The sequence below is a fragment of the Topomyia yanbarensis genome, chromosome 3, assembly GCF_030247195.1.
Source record: "Topomyia yanbarensis strain Yona2022 chromosome 3, ASM3024719v1, whole genome shotgun sequence".
In the NCBI taxonomy this organism is placed as follows: Eukaryota; Metazoa; Arthropoda; class Insecta; order Diptera; family Culicidae; genus Topomyia; species Topomyia yanbarensis.
The window spans coordinates 313804614-313824260 of NC_080672.1; the positions used below are offsets into that span (position 1 = coordinate 313804614).

Consider the following 19647-nt stretch of genomic DNA (forward strand, 5'->3'; position numbering starts at 1 on the left):
AATACTTTGATTGCCGTATAATTTTGTATCATCTTCATTTTGTGCGCTACACAGTTGGTCTGGTCGCTTTAATGATAGTGTCACATACTATATGTGCTACATGCTTTAATATTGTCAAGAAAAAATGTAGGCGAACGTCTGAAGTTTTCCAGGATACCTACATGTATTGGCTGTGTATGTGTAGACTAGACTAGAATAAACTAGACCTTATAAACGTGTAGTCTAGAATACGTTTCATTTTCAAACACCCCTAAAGACTTTGAACTTTTGAATGTTCATTTTTGTAACTAAGGAAAATTGTAACTTGTAAATTAATAATAATAATCAAATTCAATTCGTCGATGCACTATGACGAATTTCGCGCTAAATCGTATTCAGAATTGGCAGCACCCTCTCAGATATCAATGAAACTTTCTGTACATGAGAACTTTGTTACAAAAAGCCACTTTGAATACTTTGTTTTTCCAAAAATGTCCTAGACTGTCTTTTGAAAAGGGTCAAACTTTTTTTTAACAATTTTTTTTCAAATTGCTATAGTCTATAAGGCTCTCGCCTCGGAAGGTGCAAAGTCCCAGATGGGGGTTTTGCCTAAGCTCCGACTCCTAGTATGGGAGTCCTGGAGTGGGCACTCAAGGCCTCTTTAGTTCCGAGTCCCAGGGCGTTGTGGAAGTAGGGGAGCTTTCGGATGTGTGGCGGTCCTAAAGAAAATAACACACTTCCTACCTTACGTACAAATTTATTTCGGTTCGGGTGCGGTGGTGACGACGGCGTGAGTTTTCGATGGCGGCAAGCAGCGGGCGACGATGATCATGGATGACACGTGCGGCAGGCAGGTAAGTTGAGCTGTTTTGTGGGCTACGAGGCCGGGAGAGCCACGGAGATTTCAATTTACTGTATCCGGAACCACGAGAAACGGGTGGTTCTGCATATGGGCGCGCAGGCCTTGTCGTCCTTGGCGTTTAGCAGGCGAAAGTGCCGGAATGCACGAGGCAATCGTGCCCTGCGACGGGGTTCTTGACGGTGAGCCGTTACTTTTAGTTTTAGGAAAACGGCGACCCAGTTTGGAAAAGGACGTAGCGGTAACTGTCCAGCTAATAATTTTCGTTTATCTCAACTTTTTCCACGAGGGCCGTAGCGATGGCACCTCGAACACGTCTTACACTTTCTATCGTCCAAGTCTAACTATCCAATAGCCTTCTCTTATCGTAGCCTTCTAACCAACTCCAACTCCCGCTCACTATCTCTCTCGCTCTCACTCTTTCCGTTTCATTTTCCGCGCCAATCCACTGCATTTTTCACCCAAACTCTGCGTTCTAATCCACATCTCTTCTTTACCGACCGCCCACTTTAAATTCACCGTTGCTCCTACACTAACTGATTACAATTTATCCCTACGGTTCACACATCTTTAATAAAACTAAGTTGCGTTACGGTAACACTCCCCCTCTGGTCAGCGAAAAAAAATGAATGATGCATAATTCGTTTTTTTTATACACAAATACATTATATTGAAATAACAAGAAAAATAAACCATTGATAATCACACATAGAAGAATAGGTTGTCACCATAATATACCAAAAACACTTACACTAATATAAATAAACGTTTGGCTATTCTTACATCTATCATCGGGTGCATTCCGAGTCTTATTTACTACGGTCAAAATTCTCGATCAGTTTAGGCACCAGAGACAGTGCTAAATTGTATTGAGTAGCACAGACGGATTACGCGACAACGATTATGTATATGCCTTCTACACCACATTTGTTAAACTTTTCACGGAAATCGACGCGCCGCGAGTAATTTGGATTCATATTACGACGTCTAAGGTTCACGTAAGACTAAGGATTAAAGCCAGATTCGTTTCTTACAACACGTCGGGTGAAATCGTCACGATGATCGATCGAACGAGACAAGGATCACAGATTAGGTGATAAGCGCTTCGAACCTCGTAGGATTATAATAGGGGTTTGAATACTTTTACATGTCACTGTTAATTAAATAAATTTCCCATGGGATCGGGTTTTCGTGCAGTTAGCCAAGGGCAATACTAATTTCACTTACACAGCTTTGTATAAGTTGAAATCATATCCGGATATCAGTAGTCGTTTAACTCTGAACTTATGAAGGTCAGAATCCGCGCGCGATTTCGAGAGGATTTCCAGGGCCATGATTCGCAGACGTCTCCGCGATTTGGAGCTAGGATATCCAATACAACGTTCATCTCCACGTGTAGACCAGCTTTACCGCCATGAATGATCTCCCAGTCACCGTTCTGGATAGGGAATTAGATGCTACTTTTGTCTAAGTTGTGGCCTTTTATCATCAAGGAGTGTTGAAGGTCATGAGGTAATTATCACTATTGTTGGTCGAAAACATGAACAATAGCAATCTAAAAATGACAAATCCTACAAAAAAATGTTGTTGGGGTGATTTTCACAAAGTTTTGAATAAAAATATTTTAAAAAATTATTCATCGACTCCTACACTGAAAAAAAAAATCGATTTTAAAATTTTAAGTCGATTTACAAAAAAACCCCATCTTTGAGTCGGATGAAATTTTGTTCCAAGATAGGTAATTATGTTTCCTATCTATCATCTAAAATTCAAGTTGGGAAAAAAATTATTTGAAACAAAGTTTTCCTTGTCCAAACTGAATTTATTTTTTCAGTGCATTTTTATAGAAAACTAAACCAATGAAAGTTAAAATCATCTCAGGATCCAATTTCCCAACTGCTAGTTGCCTGATACATGCAAAAAGTATTTGGCTCGAATTTTGTATATATTCATAACAAACTAGAATGAGGGCAAAGATAAGCCATTTAACATCATCGATATATGCGAGATTTAACTAAATACCACTTGGGCGTGTACGAAGAAGTATTTTGTATATGTACCCACCCGGGAAGTAGAGATTGATGATGTAGTCTCCAACAGGGGTCTTAATTGCGAAATATGGGGTTCGCTGAAAATTCTGGCTGCGCAATTGCGTTCAGGAATAATCAAGGAGTATATGAAAACAAGTTATTTTCCATCAGCCTCAATTCGAACCTTTCTCCGAATCTGCTATTCCAAACTTTGATTTTTTTGGGCGGGACTAGCCTACCTGTTCGCCTTTTTGTACCGCGAGGCATGAACAGCCGTTGTTGAAATTGGGCCCATAGCGACTTATTGTAGAAACCAGGCACGCTGTGGAAAATACAGAGAGAATCATAAAAAGTTTTCCTGCTGTGGAGAGACTCCGCATGATCTCTCGACATATCCCGCATTACGTGGGGACAAAGTAAAACACTAATTTCTAAGTTAAGTACACTTAAGAGCGAGAGTCTGACCATCCCATTGTGGGAACATCTTCTAATGTTCCTATAAATTTCCGAAAGAGGAAAACCAGTTTTCTCTCCTAAGTTTCATCGTAAAGGCCTTAGAGTGTCCCTTGAAGGGTGCTGTTACAAAACCGAAGTAAGTGGTTCCGGGTCTCTGTAACCTTAGAAACTAGCAGGAATTTCCTCATGGGACATCAAAAACCCCAAGTGTCCCTATATTTCAGTCCCTACATTTTCCACCAGGTTTTACACAATGTATTTTCATTACGATCAAAGGTCAGACGAAACGACTACACGACGCGAACAATCGTGAACAGTCTCCTATTTCGTGATGGGCAAAGATTGTTTAGAATTAGAATTATATTTGAATGTCGGAATGCCTGAATTTTTCCCAATATATGCGACGCTACAAATGCAAATGAAAAACTTGATGAAAACTGAAAAACGCGGTTATTGGGCCCGGTCCGTCGACGGATTAACGGACAGATCATCAGAGAAACAATGTTTCGTGTGGTGGCTAGGGCCTACGTTGTGTATTCGATTCATCCTGTGATTGAAATACACAGAACATTTGACATACGATGACGGTATGCATCGCTTTTATGCTAATTATTATGACAGTAGTGGTGAGTGCAATCATAAAAGAGGCTATGCTGCCAACATTCTCTCCACAAAATTGATGGTTTTATATTTATAGAAAGCACTCTATGTATTTCCTGGGGAAAACAAGGTGGTTTTTGAGTACTATATCTGAAAAATCATAGCAGATTACGTTAGTTTGAATTCTTTCGCAGTGCTCCGGGTTATGAGAAGGCGGACTCTTGGATTAGAATGATAATGAGAAGGTGGACATTTAGGCATTAGAAGGTGATATTTATGAAAGATCGCGTAGCTTCAACGAGTTTTTAAATATTTCTTCTCAGAAGACGCTCGAAAATAGGCAAATTTCATGCAGCGATGAAAGTTTAGGAATCCCAAAGGTATCAACAAACCTTGGTCCAAGAGAATGGATGAGGGTCATGACTTCATTCGGGTGATATCTCGGGTCATATACTGACTGATATTTTGGTTCAATTTGTGTCACAACTTTGGTTTTCTTTTTAAATAGTATTCGTTTTGATGCGCTTGTTTAGAAAACAAAAATTATTTAATTGCATGGAAAGGTGTTATGTATCTCAATTAAATTTATATGTTTCAGTCTCAAAAACTCCGTCTCCTGTACTGCTTTTTAATCAAATGAATGCGAAAAATTATCAGAACAAATTGGAAATAAACAGTTCGCTGAAATGCCAGCACTGGTTCTCGCTATCGACCACTTAACGTTCCCAGCTTGGCAGCCATATCCGGCGCTGGCTTGTGGTAGAACAACTTTCCTCTCTGGACCAGGTGATAAAGATAAATAGCATCCCACTCTCGGGACACCAAGAGGAAGAAGCTGTTCGAGAGAACCGCAGAGATAATCAATTTATTTGCCATCCCACATGACATTACGTATAACTGCCATATACGATTTGCCACTCGAAACGATCGACCAGGAGACGATGGGGGAAAAGGTGAACACTGAACACTTGTTATAATGATAGCTTGGTTATGAGAAACATTGTAAAATTTATCACTGCACATATTTCTGCGCATTGCTGGCCGTGGAGTGCGACGGTGGAACAGAAATATTTGCGCAAATCAAGTAACGCAGGATCCTCACTTAGTCTTTCGAACATGAACATGGAATCATTGGTCGTTTTTGCATCACGCGAATTTATCGGCATTAGACAGGCTAATAGCTTCTTAAACAGCCAGCAGGGTGGTCTTGAGAAGGCAAAAAAAATCAAAAAACGAAACCCAGCGAAATGTCCTTCTGCACGGTGTGTAAAGAATTTTCATGCCGCAATAAAAGGAAAATTAGAACCTCGTTCTCAGTTTGACGATTTGTTTCAACATGATATTTTTTGTGGTAAGATGAAAATGAGTTTTTTGTGTATACGCAATAAATTTTGCAATCTGAGTGATGCCCTTCGGCGCAGGTTCTTTGAATCGATCCTTTTAGACTCGCATCACAACGAGAACGTTTGATTGCTCGAGTTCCATTAAAGGGTCCATCAAAACGCATTGGCATTGGTGATGGAAATAAATATGAGCTGTAATGTTCCTACATACTTTGTCGATCTCGCTGTAGTGTATGAGGCCGGTTTTGACAATCGATTTTTTAGGTTACCGTTTTGGTATCTTATTTCACAAATTAAGTGCTCTGAGATCAGGCAAAGTTGTTGAGAGGAGTTTGTTTTTTGCTCCCTTGACGAATGGAAGCCTCGATTCGATTATTACAGTTAATTTGTTTTCGTACAAACAATGTACCATGAAGAGGCAAATGAACGTCTATACGAATATACTTCTAGTTTGGACCATCCACGCGATTACCACCCGAAGGGCCCGTTAAGGTCGTTCATATTCCTATTCTTATTCCCGTCAAAATCGAAATTATTTCGATTCTGCTAGCTTCCACTCTGTTTACATTACTCTGTCGGGGATCCTGCATAGTAGCATTAGCCAGTAACACGGTAGTCCCTAGATCCCAGCGGGTAATCCCGTACCGGGCAGTGTTCCGCAAAACTAGCCAACAGTGCTGATCATTAACAGAACCAGATAGTCATGCTTACTTGTTTTAGTGTTACACAATTTACGATGGTCGATCGGCGGCGGCGGCGGCAGCGGGACGCCCTTTCAAGGGTTGAGAATCAACTAATGACACACAGACGCTGCATGCAATGATCTGGAACAAGACGCGTACATATGACACACGAACCCTACCCAGTTGCATGTGATCATGCGTCCCATGGGCCCTTAGCCATTGCTCACTCGGTGTACCGCCTAGACGTGGAGGCGGGTTCTCACAGAACCACCGTTCTGCCGTTTATGATGGCGCTAACGATGGAAGTTATGGTTTTTATTTGTTTCTAGCCAAATTAGAATGTCCGGTGACTAATAGCGTCGGCTAGGGTCTTGTCCGTCTCTGTATTCGATCTATTAAAATCTACAGTAAATTGCCGTACCGTCCACTGACTCAGTGATGATTTTTTTTGCACATTGGTAGTGGCATGGCGATGATTTATGCAGCAAACACGTCGCATAGAAGTTCCCTCAGTCAGCAGAACGGTAATGGTCCACTGTCTGTGCTACAATTTATGATCGCAATCGCGAAGTTGGCCAAATCACACGAAAAACAACCATCATGGTTCGCTTCAAGGCACAATAGCGGACTATTTGCGACTTTGGATAGTCGAGCGTCGATTGCATAACTTGTCATTGCATTTGGGTTGGAATTATGTACAGTGGATTTTCCGACCTTTCTTTACGATGGGAATGTGACATCTGAGTAAGCCGGGTTGACCTACTCTATAGTCGATTCCAACGATTCGTAGAAGCAATCAATAATCATAAACAGGCCAAGGGATTGATCCATCGTATTCCGATCTGATCGACGCGGAATGCTTACGCAAATGACGAACAGCATTCTCCGAAGCTATGGGACGCCATCAGCGTTGAGCGTTTTTATTTTCATTGATGTCAATAACCAGTGTTGTAACTGCTTAGGAAGAGGCAAAAACTGTACAAATGTTGAATATTTGTTGTTTTGAACCGAAAAACTGTCAAGTAACGTCATTTTCGTTTGTATTTCCACTCTGAAAACTGAATTACTTAAATGATATACAGTAAACACAGGGTCGTCCTTGCAATTGCGAGGGTCTTTGGCCAACATCTTCAATTTTCAAGAACATGCTAATTTTAAAGTGGCCCCCGGCTATGCATAAATTCGACCCTGAGTGTAGAGCAAACAGATCGAAAAATTCTCATTTCGCTCATTGAATTCCGTAAGGCGGAAGATCATCAGCCGACATGAGAGACGATAGCGTTTGTAAGTAAGCTTGATTGTTGAATCGGAACCAGTTATACGCATTCAATGACGGAGTCATTGGCGCCACTTCATTTTCTGCATCACAAATCTTTACTACCGTGGGAGGAAGAGTGAGATAGGGTATCTGAGATTGGTTCGTCCGTTCCGAAAAGCCATCTACTTTAGCCAATACTGTAATGCTCACTCTCCACGTAATTTGTAAAATAAAAAATAATCAGAAAACAGAAAATGCGGAGTTTTACATTCTTATTGTGGAGGGGGGAGGAGGTGAAAGTTTCAAAGTGAAAAAAAAGTCTGCGATTTTTTTTGGAAATTTGGGTGAAGCGAATTGATCAAAACCTTTTTTTACATTATAATGTATCATTTCAATAACATTCTGTAATTTTTCTATGCAAAAATTTCGACAAGCGACTCGGTGACGAAGCTTTTTGTAGTACGTCTCTGGAAAAAAATACGATTTACGGTGTTACCTGCCGTTCAGAAACTACTTAACCGATTTATTTAAAACTTTGCCTACATATTCTATGTTAAAAATACCTACCATGTGTCGACACTGAAACATCGCATGAAATCAGCGGCGGATCAAGGAGGAAGATCAGGGGGGTACGGACCCTGACAAAAATTTTCAAGCTGTTATGAAATTCTGAATTTGTATTTGTATTTAAAATTTGTGTTCATATGACACTAAGTCCTAATGAACTAAACTAAAAATAATTAACCTAATGTAACAGCAAACGGTGACGAAATTGTGATGAATTATAATTGAGGTCAAAGTGCTCGGCAAGCTCGTTGAAGCGACGAACCATCCCTAAAATCGGACTATTAGAAGCGTAGTTGGTGTTTCGCACTTCGATGTCCGAGGGCGAAGAACACGGGTTGGGGCGTAGAGGTTGATTTGTCCAAGGAGATCGGGAACATCATACTCAGCCAACAGAAGCTTTGATATGAAAGTAGCCTGCGAAACATGTCTACGTTCTTGCAAAGTATGTAGTCCTAATAGTCTGCAACGGTTCTCATATGGTGGCAGGTTCAACGGATCATTCCAAGGCAATTGACGTAAAGCATATCGTATAAATTTGCGATGGACAGCTTCAATCCTTTCACTCCACCTTGCATGATAAGGGCACCAGACGATGTTTGCAAATTCCAACTGCGAGCGCACCAGTGAGCAATATAAAGCCTTGAAACACAGAGGATCCCGGAATTCACTGGAAATTTTGAACATAAAACCTAGAAATCGATTTGCTTTATCGATAGTCGCTGACAGGTGATTGGTAAAAGTTAGCCATTAATCGAGAATAACACCTAGATCTTTTACGTGGTCAACGCGTTGCAGCTGAGTTCCAGCAATGTTGTAGTTAAAATTAAGCATGTCCCTTGTACGATGAAAACTGATGACAAAACATTTCGTAACACAAAGGATCAACATGTTTCTTTGACACCAATTGTAAAATGCATCAATGACACACTGTAACTCACGGCAATCGGCTTCATTCCTTATCACAAGAAATATCTTCAAGTCATCGGCGAAAAACAATTTCCCTCCACGCATTAGAACAAAGACCGCATCATTCACGAACAATGAAAACAGTAATGGACCTAGTGTACTACTTTGGGGAACTCCGGAATTATTACAAAAGGATTCAGACACGTTGTCACCAATTTGCACGACGCACTCGCGGTGAACAAGGTAGGATCGAAGCCAGTGGCAGAATCTCGAGGTACATCCTAGTTTATCAACCTTTGCAAGCAGTATCTCATGGTTAACTGTGTCGAAAGCGGCCTTAAGATATGTGTAGACCGTGTCCACCTGGAGTTTCCTGGATATGTTTTCAATGCAAAACGATGTGAAGCTAACTAAATTCGTCTCTACCGATCGACCAGGAAAGAATCCGTGCTGACAAGGGCTTATGTAAAGTTTATGTTGTAGCAAAAACAGCACATCGTTGATAAGCGATTCGAAGATTTTTGACTCAGCTCTCAGCGAAGTGATTCCCCGGTAGTTCACGATGTTGTTTTTGTCATTTTTATTGTGTACCGGAAACATAACTGAAAACTTCCAATCATTGGGAAATTTTTGCTGCTAAGGCGACACATTGAAAAGTTGCGTCAGTGGGATCGCTAAGATATCGGAACATTTTTTTCAGAACAGCAGACGGCATAGCACTTTATCCCGATCAGAAAGAAATAACTAAATTATTACAGACTGAGTTACTTTGTTATGATAACTAGTTGTGTTATAACTTTGGTCTCGTTAGTTGGAAAAATAACAGAAAACATAACAGAAATTCTTCTAGTATATATCAAAAATATGACAACCTGTGATAGGCTTCTATCAGAATTATAACAAAATTTGTTACGTTGTCCCACGGCCAATATAGCTTTTATTACCTATTGTATAGTATCAACGAGTTTAGCGTGCAGGTCTAAAAATAGAATAAATTAGAAAAATATAGCATACATTAAGGCGCTTTTCGTTTGGAAGCAAAAAGCTTCATGTAGCAAAAGCTTTCTATAGTTTTGTCAAATGATTGCATACATGCTGGCTGATTGTTATTATGAATATATGACACGCTGATTGTTATTTGTGGATATAGCGATTTGAACCTGGGTATTCTGAGTTTTATCGAAGACTCCATATCAAGAAGACTGGCAACTCTGTCCAGAATCCGGAGACAGTAACAGCAACGCCACTTGCGGGTAAAGGTGGTACTTTCCATAGTGATGCACACACACATATACATTTTTACATAAAGCTTCCTCCCTTCTTCCAATAGAGGCGCTGTAACCTCTGTCGCTTCTCGTTTGTATGGGGGAAGGAAAGAGATATCAGTCTTCTTGATATGGAGTCTTCGGTTTTATGGTGATGTTTCCTGCATGAACCAACGACGTTGCTTTCGACCGATGTTTAATGTTAGCATAATATTCTACGCATTCGTCAAGGGCAAAACGATTATAGATGCAGAAGATGTTTCCAGAACGCACACATTGAACTTTGCCAAAGCCAAAGGACTGTTTGTTTTCCTTGTTTAATACGCTTTGTTTTCATACAGTTTTGCTCACTACTACAGCTGCCTATATTACGATAGACTGAATAGCTTTATAATATCTTTTCAGATTAGGAAAGTGGGGCTATTTTTAGATTCTGAATAGTGCGCTTCTCTTGTACGTTAACATGATTTACACGATTTTTAGGAATAATGTCGATGCGATATGGTAACATTTAGCGGATAATTTACATACATTATTTTACGGAGAATACGACAAATGTTACTTATGATTCCGAATAGATTCAAAGAAACAAATACCAAAGTTTTCAGGCTTCCATTTTGAGATTTCAAGTAAAGTCGCTTTTGAGGTTTTGTTATTGGCATTTTTAAAATGGGGAAGATTAAGCAAACCAGTAGAATTATCTCACATCTTATAAATTTGCAGAAATATAATTTTTTACAATAGTTCAAACTATCAACTGCGAATATTATAACAGATCTGGAGCATAAGACAATTTTGTTTTCCGTATTGAAGAGAGAACCGATTGTACTGAAATAGTGAATACATCCATATCCACTGCACCAATGGGAACATCACGGGTCGCGTTTTCGAGCCCGATGGCAGATGGCATATCAGTCGTGAAGGCACTTGAGAAGTAGCTGGCAAATATGAAGCATTTTTCCGCCGTTGTAGTCGCTACTTCGCCATTGTAGACCATCCTAGACGGAAGACCCGTTTACTTTCTCTTTGTTTTAACAAAAGCCCATAAACCCTTCGGATTTCGTCGTAAGTTTTGTTGGATGCGGTTCACATATCTTTTGTACAGCAACCTATTGTAACAGCGATATTCATTACTGGCGAGTGCGAAAAAGCGCTTGAGAATAGGGCATCGACGATTCGTGTACGCTCGTAGGGCTTTGGCACGGATGCGTTTTAGATTCCGAAGCATGGCGTTAGACCAGAGCGGCTTCTTGGGAGGTTGATATTCTGGCACGGATTTTTCAATACAGTCAATGAGTAATCGGTTATAGAGATCGACTGCAGCATTTTCATCAACTTGATCAAGTAGTACACTCCAGTCAATCAGAGATAGGGTGCGACGTAGTGCTGCTAAATCAGTTTTGCGAAAATTACGACGATTCACAGCTAAAGCTTCTTCATATTGTGGTGAACTAATGATGGAAATGGATATTTTTAAAGCTATGATAGGTATCTAATGGAACGATCACACTGGAAGCTTCACTCACAGAACACTCAGGCAAAGCGTTCTCACTGACGAACACAAGGTCAAGAAAACGGGATTGATGGTTGGAAATCGTGCTTACTTGATTTAGTCCGTGAAAAGCCATCCCGTCTAGAAATAAGCGGCTGGCAGGTTTCGTTTTCGATGATAACGGGTTAGGGTAAGCGTATCCACGTCCAGAAGAAACCCACATCAGTCCTGGTTGGTTGAAATCACCAAGAACTATTATCACATCGTTTGCATCAGCCTGAGGAGAAGCGTGTTCTATAGAGTCTAGATGGAGCTGCGTAATAATGCAGTCAAGTCGCTTTTCTGGAGGAATGTAAAGAGCTCCAATAAAGCAGTTCGTCATCTGCGTAGTAATCTTCGTCCAAACAGCTTCAATACTTGATGAACTATCCATACCAAATTCACAGGAGGCTAATGCGGAAGAAACAGCGATCAAAACTTCCCCGCCGCGACCATGAACACTGTTATGTGTACTTCGATCGGCATGATAAACCACATAAAATCCCCGAAGAGCTGCATCGATGTAATACGATCATCAAGCCAAGTTTCCGTCAGAACGTAAATATCGTAGTCGCCGTCAAGAGCAGCCAAGTACAAGTCCTCGATTTTCGTCCTTAGCCCTCTGACGTATTGGTAGTATAGCCGCAAATCGTCAGCGCCACGTGACAATCGTGCCGACGTGATGTACCCGATGGCATGCTAGAAACCAAAAGGTATTCAGGGAGCGGATCATCATTTAAAGCAAAATACTCGCCTGAGAAGGGAGTTCGGAAGGCCTCACGACCTCCGAACGCAGGGCCGGGACGACTGTGCTGGTCGCTGGCTGGTAGCACGACTGGGTCGGAGCGCTTGGGGGCTTCCGTAGTGCGGTATAACAGGCGTCCCGGTGATGGCAGCGCAGCGTGAATTAGTTTGTGCAGTCCCTGCGATAGTGATATAATATCACCACGAGCGTGTATAAGATCAACAAAGTTGCCTGAGAGAATGTTCCGGAAGACCGATCCATCGCCGAAATCAGAACTGGGACGGCTATGTAAATGCTGCGCGACGAGTTGATTAACTGATTCCGGAGGACCTGATGATGGTGAAGCAGGCTGATGAGTATCGGCCTGAACTGGCGACTGATCTAGCTGCGGATAGAGGGGTTTCCAAACATTTCCAGCTGATGCGGTGCGATTGTTCTTGAATTCGCGTAAAAGAATTCCTTCGGGCCATGTTGAAGCAGATACCGCTCGCGCCTCGAGCTCAGGTTTGGTTCCAATTTTAAACGAGATGAAATTCATTGTGCTTACGTCACGATCCTTTGCAACAAGTCTAACGACTTCCACGTCATCGGTAATAAGACGCTGTTTCGCCAGAATGGAAATTTGGTCAACGTAAACATCGCGTGCAATACGCGAGAGGTAAAGCCAAAACTTTGGTGTACGATCAGCTACTGTTATCGTGCCAAGAGATGGTGAAACAGGCATACCAGTACCACGTAATAGAGATGAGACATCAGATTTAGCCCCATCTTTATTAGGGAAAAACCGGCGAGCTTTGTTACGACTGGTTTCGGCAAATGGACGTTGAGTAGTCTTCGGTGTCAACGAATTAGAATTTATAAGGGCCGTAAAATTCGAACGAATCTCCAACTTCAACTGAGTTAGGATTTCACCCTTAAGTTGTTCGACAATTTGGTTGTGCGCACCTAACACCTCTTCCTGTCCAACCTCATAGGCAGCTCTTACAGCTTGTTGTAGGCGCTTATCGGACATCAGATTAGTGCAGGATTTGCATAGCCAAAATATCTGCGTATTATTTGATACATCGTCAAAGCAGTTTCCGGCAATCCTGCTGCATTTGGGATGAAAAGTAGCATTGCAAAATCCACGACAGGAGATGTGCGTTCCCGCAATATCATTTTCACACGAGTGGCACAGCAGCGTATTCATTTTCATTCAATCACACCGCACAAAGCCGAACTGTTGTGATTCCACGATTCTACGAACAATGCCGCTCCACAAGTTTTTGCTGCCTCGTAAATGAGCGAGTTGATAGCGCAGCAATAAAATTGATTTTCACGGTAAATTAAATTGCTTCTTAACGGATAACACTATCTTCGTTTGCCCGTCACCTCACGGGATCGTAACACAAATAACAAACGTAAACAATACACGTAACACGTTAAAAATCGAAACGAATATGGGAGCGTTGTTTACTCAACTCAACACAACACAACTGTTCCTACGTTTTTAAACTAGTTTTAATTTTAAAGTAGCAACCCCTCTCTGCATACTTCTACCTAAGCCTATATAAGTCAAAGGCCGGGATTAGGTTGACGATTTTTAGAGTGATTGCATAAACTTTCTATATGAGAAAGGCAAAAATGTGCCAAATTCCAAAAAAGTCAATTAGCGTCAAATTTTTTTTTCAAGATTATATCAAATCTCAACGTCAATGCCTTCTGAAGTCATTTGGCATCAAAAATTCAAATTCGATTTTGAAATATTCCCTTACTCTCCCTTTGAAAAATTTTCATTTCAGTTTATATGGGAATTTGCTGTGTGGTCGCACTCTTCAACCCGTAACTCCGGAACCGGAAGTCCAATCAATAAAAAAATTCAATAGCAGCCGATGGAAAGGTTGTACCTTTCATTTGAGACTTAGTTTGTGCCAATCGGTCAGCAATCTCTGAGAAACAGAGGTGACATTTTTTCCACATACACGCACATACATACATACATACAATCCCACGACTAGTAGCTCAACCGTGCAGGAGAGTATCACCAAATCGATGGATGAAAGGCAGAAGTTAAAGCCCTAAACCCGGAGATGGTGATTGCGTGCAAGGACCTTAATGAAATCACGACGGAAGACGAGCTGAGTGGTGCACTGAAGCAGAAGTGTAACTTGGACGAGGTACACATGACGATCCGGCTTAAGAAGGGATACGAAGGAACGCAGACAGCGATGATTCGTTTACTGATAACCGCTGTCGATAAGACACTGGAGGTAGGCAAAGTTATGGTCGGATGGTCGAGATGCCCACTGAGAGCCGGGACGAAATAAAATAGTGAATAAACAAGCGGAGAAATGCTTCAAGTGTTTGGGCTTTGGACATTGGGCAAGGGCTTGCAAAGGCCCAAATAGATCCGGGATGTGCTGGAAATGCGGGGAGACGGGTCATCTTGCGAAAGACTGCACCCAGAGGTTGAAGTGCTTGCTTTGCACCCCAGCGGATGAAAACTACCATCAGACGGGTGGCATTAAATGCCCTGCCTATAAGAAGGCGATTGCAGGCCAACGGTAATGGAGATAACCCAGATAAATCTGAATCACTGTGACATCGCACAGCAACTGTTGTGGCAGTCTACGACAGAAACAATGTGTGATGTCGCTTTGATTTCAGAGCCGTATCAAGTCCCCTTTCGCAACGGTAACTGGGTGGCGGATAGATCGGGAATAGCTGCGATACAGGTTGTGGACAGATTCCCCATTCAAGAAGTGATAGAACGCTCATACGATGGCTTCGTGATCGCCAAAATCAACGGCGTCTTCGTGTAGCTGTTACGCTCCTCCAAAGTGGACATTAGAGCAGTTTAGCCTAATGCTGGAGCAGTTAACCGAGCAGTTGATCAGTCGGAAGCCGGTAGTCATTGGTTGTGACTTCAACGCCTGGGCTGTGGAATAGGGAAGTAGACGTGCAACATAAGAGGGTGTATCCTGCAGGAAGCTCTAGCGAAGTTAGACGTACGATTGTGCAATGAAGGTTCTTTTGGCACGTTTCGGAGAGACGGGAGGGAGTCCATCATCACCTTCACATTTTGTAGTCCTTCACTGGCGGCGGACCTGGATTGGAGAGTATGCGAAACGTATACGCATAGTAACCACCAGGCGATTCGCTACCGTATCGGTCAACATAACCCTGCTGCAGTACGGAGAAGGATGACCGGTGAGCGAAAGTTGATGACGAAAACCTTCAACAAAGACCTCTTCGTTGAAGTATTTCGGCCGAACGGCGGGACCGAAAACGTGAATGCGGCTGACATAACAAGAAGGATTGTGGCGGCTTGTGGCATATGCAGGCTGGATACACTCGAAAAACTTCTGGAAAGGATCATCCTTAACAGGTTGACAAAGTTCACGGAAGGTGAGCGTGGACTGTTCAAGATGCAGTTCGATTTCCGCAAAGGAGCGTCGACAGTGGATGTATTTCGAACAGTGCTCGAAAGTGCTGAGAAAGCATCTAAACAGAAGCGAAGAGGAGATCGATACTGCGCTGTGGTAACGATAGATGTGAAGAATGCATTTAACAGCGCCAGCTGGGAAGCCATCGCTGCAACGCTGCACAGAGTTAGGGTTCCCGGTTATCTATGCCAGATCTTGAAAAGCTACTTCAGAGCAGAGCGCAGCTGCACGAGACGAGCGAAGGGCAGAAGTCAATGCAAGTCACAGCGGTCGTTCCTCAGGGCTCCATTATCGGTCCAACTCTTTGGAACGGGATGTACGAGACAGCCGTCTAGGAAAGTGGGTTTCGTGGACGACGTGTCATTAACGGTTATGGGTGACACACTTGAAGAAGTGGAGGTGTCGGGGACGGCGACAATAGACGCGATTGAGAGCTGAATGGACGGGGTCAAGCTGCAAATAGCTCACCACAATACGGAAGTGTTGTTGAACAACAACTGCAAAGCGGTGCAGCAGATGCAGATCCACGTCGAAGGGCAAGTGGTTGCATCGAAGCGTGCACTGATGCAATTGGGAGTGATAATCGACGACCGATTCAGCTTCAATAACCACCTCGACCACGCCTGCGAAATGTCGGCGAAGGCAACGAACGCAATAGCGATAATCATGCCAAACCTCGGCAGTCAGAGAAGTAGCACGAGACGTCTGCTATCTACTGTTTCGTCGTTGATACTCCGATACGGGGCTCCTGCCTGGGGTGCTGCATTGAAAACCAAGCGGAACCGTGGAAAGCTGAACAGGGCAATCCGGCTGATGGCCATATGAGTTGCGAGTGCTAACAGAACAATATCGTTGGAGGCAGTATGCGTTATCGCCGGGATGATCCCCATCTGCATCACCCTGGCGGAGGACGTGGAATGCTACCAGCGGAGAAATGCACGTAACGCAAGGAGACTGGTCCGAGCGGACTCGTTGGCTAAATCGCAGCAGGAGTGGGACAACGCGGAGAAAGGAAGGTGGACCCACCGACTCATCCCAAATGTATCGGCCTGGGTACATAGGAAGCATGGAGAGGTGAATTTCCATTTGACGCAGTTTTTGTCCGGGCATGGATGCTTCCGGAAGTACCTGCATCGGTTTGGACATGCTTCGTCACCCCTTTGCCCGGAGTGTGCGATTGTGCAGGAGACACCGGAACACGTGGTCTTCGAATGCCCTAGGTTCGAAAAAGCTTGTAGAGGTATACCTGGTGAAATGGTTGACAATATCGTCGAAGCGATGTGGTACGACAAACGAACCTGGGACGCTGTCAACAGATTGGTTACGAGCATACTCTCCGAGCTGCAGAGGAAGTGGCGAAGGGACCAACAAGAAGCCACAAATCAGGTTTCGAGAGAAATTATGCCGCCAGGGAACTCTCCGACTGTATAGACTAGGTCCACCGCCGGGGACCAGTTGAGTAGTACGTGACGTAGCACCGAGTTTTGGGTCGTCGGGGCACCTGTGAACCGGACGTCAAGCTTCGCTGGAATCGCCGGACCGACCTCGACACCCTACCGGGTAGCTCGTGAGTAGGCTAGATCTCCCACCGGGGATTAGACCGAATAGACCGCGTAGTACAGCTAGTAGTGGGTTGTTGAGGCGCTGACGAACCGGAGGCTACGCTACACCCGGAATCGCCGGATAGACCTACTGGTTGGCCCGTTGAGTAGGCTAGATCCACCACCGGGGACTAGATTGAGTAGATCGGGACGACGCGGAGAGCTGAATGGCTCAACGGAAACGAACATCGGCATCAGGAGAAATCTACCGCTCGGTTTCGGGAGAACCTTCCTCGTCGGGGAATTCTTCGTCGGAGTAGGCTAGATCCATTGTCGGGGACTAGACCGAGTAGTTCGCGAACAAGTGAGGGCGGGAGCTGAATGGCTCATTGGGAAAGTAGAGCGCAATGGAATGAGAGGGAGTCAAAAGGCTCAACAAGTTGTAGTGCCAAAACCAAAGAAGAATCGGTATCGGGCAAACTTCCTTCGCCGGAGAACTCTCCTTCGGTGTAATCTAGATTCATTGCCGTGGACTAGACTGAGTAGACCACGACGAGACACCGCCAGACGCGGATCGCCGGGGCACCAGCGAACCGGACGCCCTGGTACACCGGAATCGTTGAACTGACCTCGACACCTGGCTGGTTGGCTCGGTTTCGGGAGAACTTCTCTCGCTGCGGAATTCTCCGTCGGAGTAGGTTAGGTCCACCGTCAGAGACTAGACTGAGCAGTTCGCGAACAAGTCGGGAGCTTAACGAGTAAATGGCGCGAGAAGGGAGTTGCGGTGCTGAACGTCACAAGGGAGCCGAAGAGCTCGGTAAATTAGACAATCTGAAGATTGCAGGCCAGACTGTCTTCGTAGGGGAAGAGCACTAAGTCTCGACCCACAGTCTGTGTGGATGGTGGAGAATTGGTGGTGTACCGAGAAGTGGTGCTGTAACCCTATTGAAGGAACTAACTACTAAGTAGTTGAAGAATTAGAGTGGGTGCTATGCACATAAAAAACCCTCCCTGAAGTAATGTAGTTAATTCTAAATCATTATAATCGGTATTAAGTGTTTTCTGCAGTTAATCATGTTATTTTTCAGATTTACAACAAAAACTATTCGAATACTGCAGAAATAAATATTTGAATTCTTAAACTTAAAGCTGTATTTGCTCCAAATTCCGCCCTTCTTACGAATGTTGATTCAAAATTCGGCTACTTTGGATCAAAATTTGACACGTTGGTTTTGAACTAAATCAGCTTTCAAATCAATTTTTCTAGTGATTTCCGATAGATATAATTATAGAAGGGCTCTTTACTCAAAAACATGTGATATATTTCCAATAAGCTGTGAGCACTCAGCATTCTTCTCGATTTATTAATGTTTATTTGTCGCGCAGCGTCCGTTGGGTTGGCCTGTGCTGTTTTTAAATCTGTCCAGTTTACTGCACGGCGTGAGGCAATGTTATATTTTTAATAATTTTGTTGGCAAATTTTGTGAAGATAGCCGGATTCCGAAACCGGCCAGATTTTGAGTCACCACGGTAGTTCAATGCTGGGGTTGGCTAACTGTTCATGCCTTAGAAATTGAGCTCATCCACCTGCAGCTAGTCGAACTGATTGGTAGTAACTAATATTTACTCTGCACTAGTTCAACCTTTAAATGCTCGATTAAAACATGATTGCGAAAATCAACTCAAAGCAAATTTTTATTTTAAGTCGTGCTTCTAAATGTTTATTTCAACCAACATTGCTCCTTCGAGGGATAAAACTGGTAGATCTGTCTGGGTGATACACACAATTCGCACCTTTTGTTCGGTACCGACGCGTTGGCAGCAGCGTGAAAATCAAGATCTGCAACGTGCAAACTCTGCACCGGCATTGCTCCCCCTCTCCCTCTCCCTAACAACCATATCGCAAGCCACGGTCGGCAAGGCAACGGAGAAATGTGAAGAGGTGTCGCGAGGGTTGATTTTCATTAAGGTACTTACCGATTGATGAATGGGTCGCAACAACTTAGGCTCTCGGCGTTGTCCAATAGTTTCCGACCGCAACTTTAACGACCGACGGGTGGCATTGTTATTTTTTCGCTAATACACGCGGTTTTTCGCAGATTGTTGTCGGAGTAGGTATGAAGTATTTAGATGCGCGCCGAGATAGGCAACCTTAACGACTTTTGTAGATAAAGTGGCCTGGTTATTGCTACCGAAGTTGCGGCTAGTTTGGTTCAAATTTATCACTTTCTGCCCATCTTGGGTCATTCATTCGTTAGACTAATTTTTGTTGTAGAGCAAACAAAAACAGTCTGAAATGGAAACAGTTGTTTCGCGGGCATACTGTTATTCGCATAACAATGTGGAAATTTATGCCCGCGATTTTATTTTTTTTGAAACGGTGATGCTTCAGATAACTGGGTACCTAACTAGATTTGGACTATTCGTAACAGTATCGTCGCCAGTTGTGCTACGCAATC

General features: G+C 43.2%; 1 protein-coding gene across 5 annotated transcripts in view; it reads left to right on the forward strand.

Annotated features, from left to right (window-relative positions):
• The window catches only part of LOC131691395 (uncharacterized), a 956846-nt gene that overhangs the window by 480512 nt on the left and 456687 nt on the right, over nt 1-19647 (forward strand). The gene's annotated exons all lie outside the window — the stretch shown is intronic.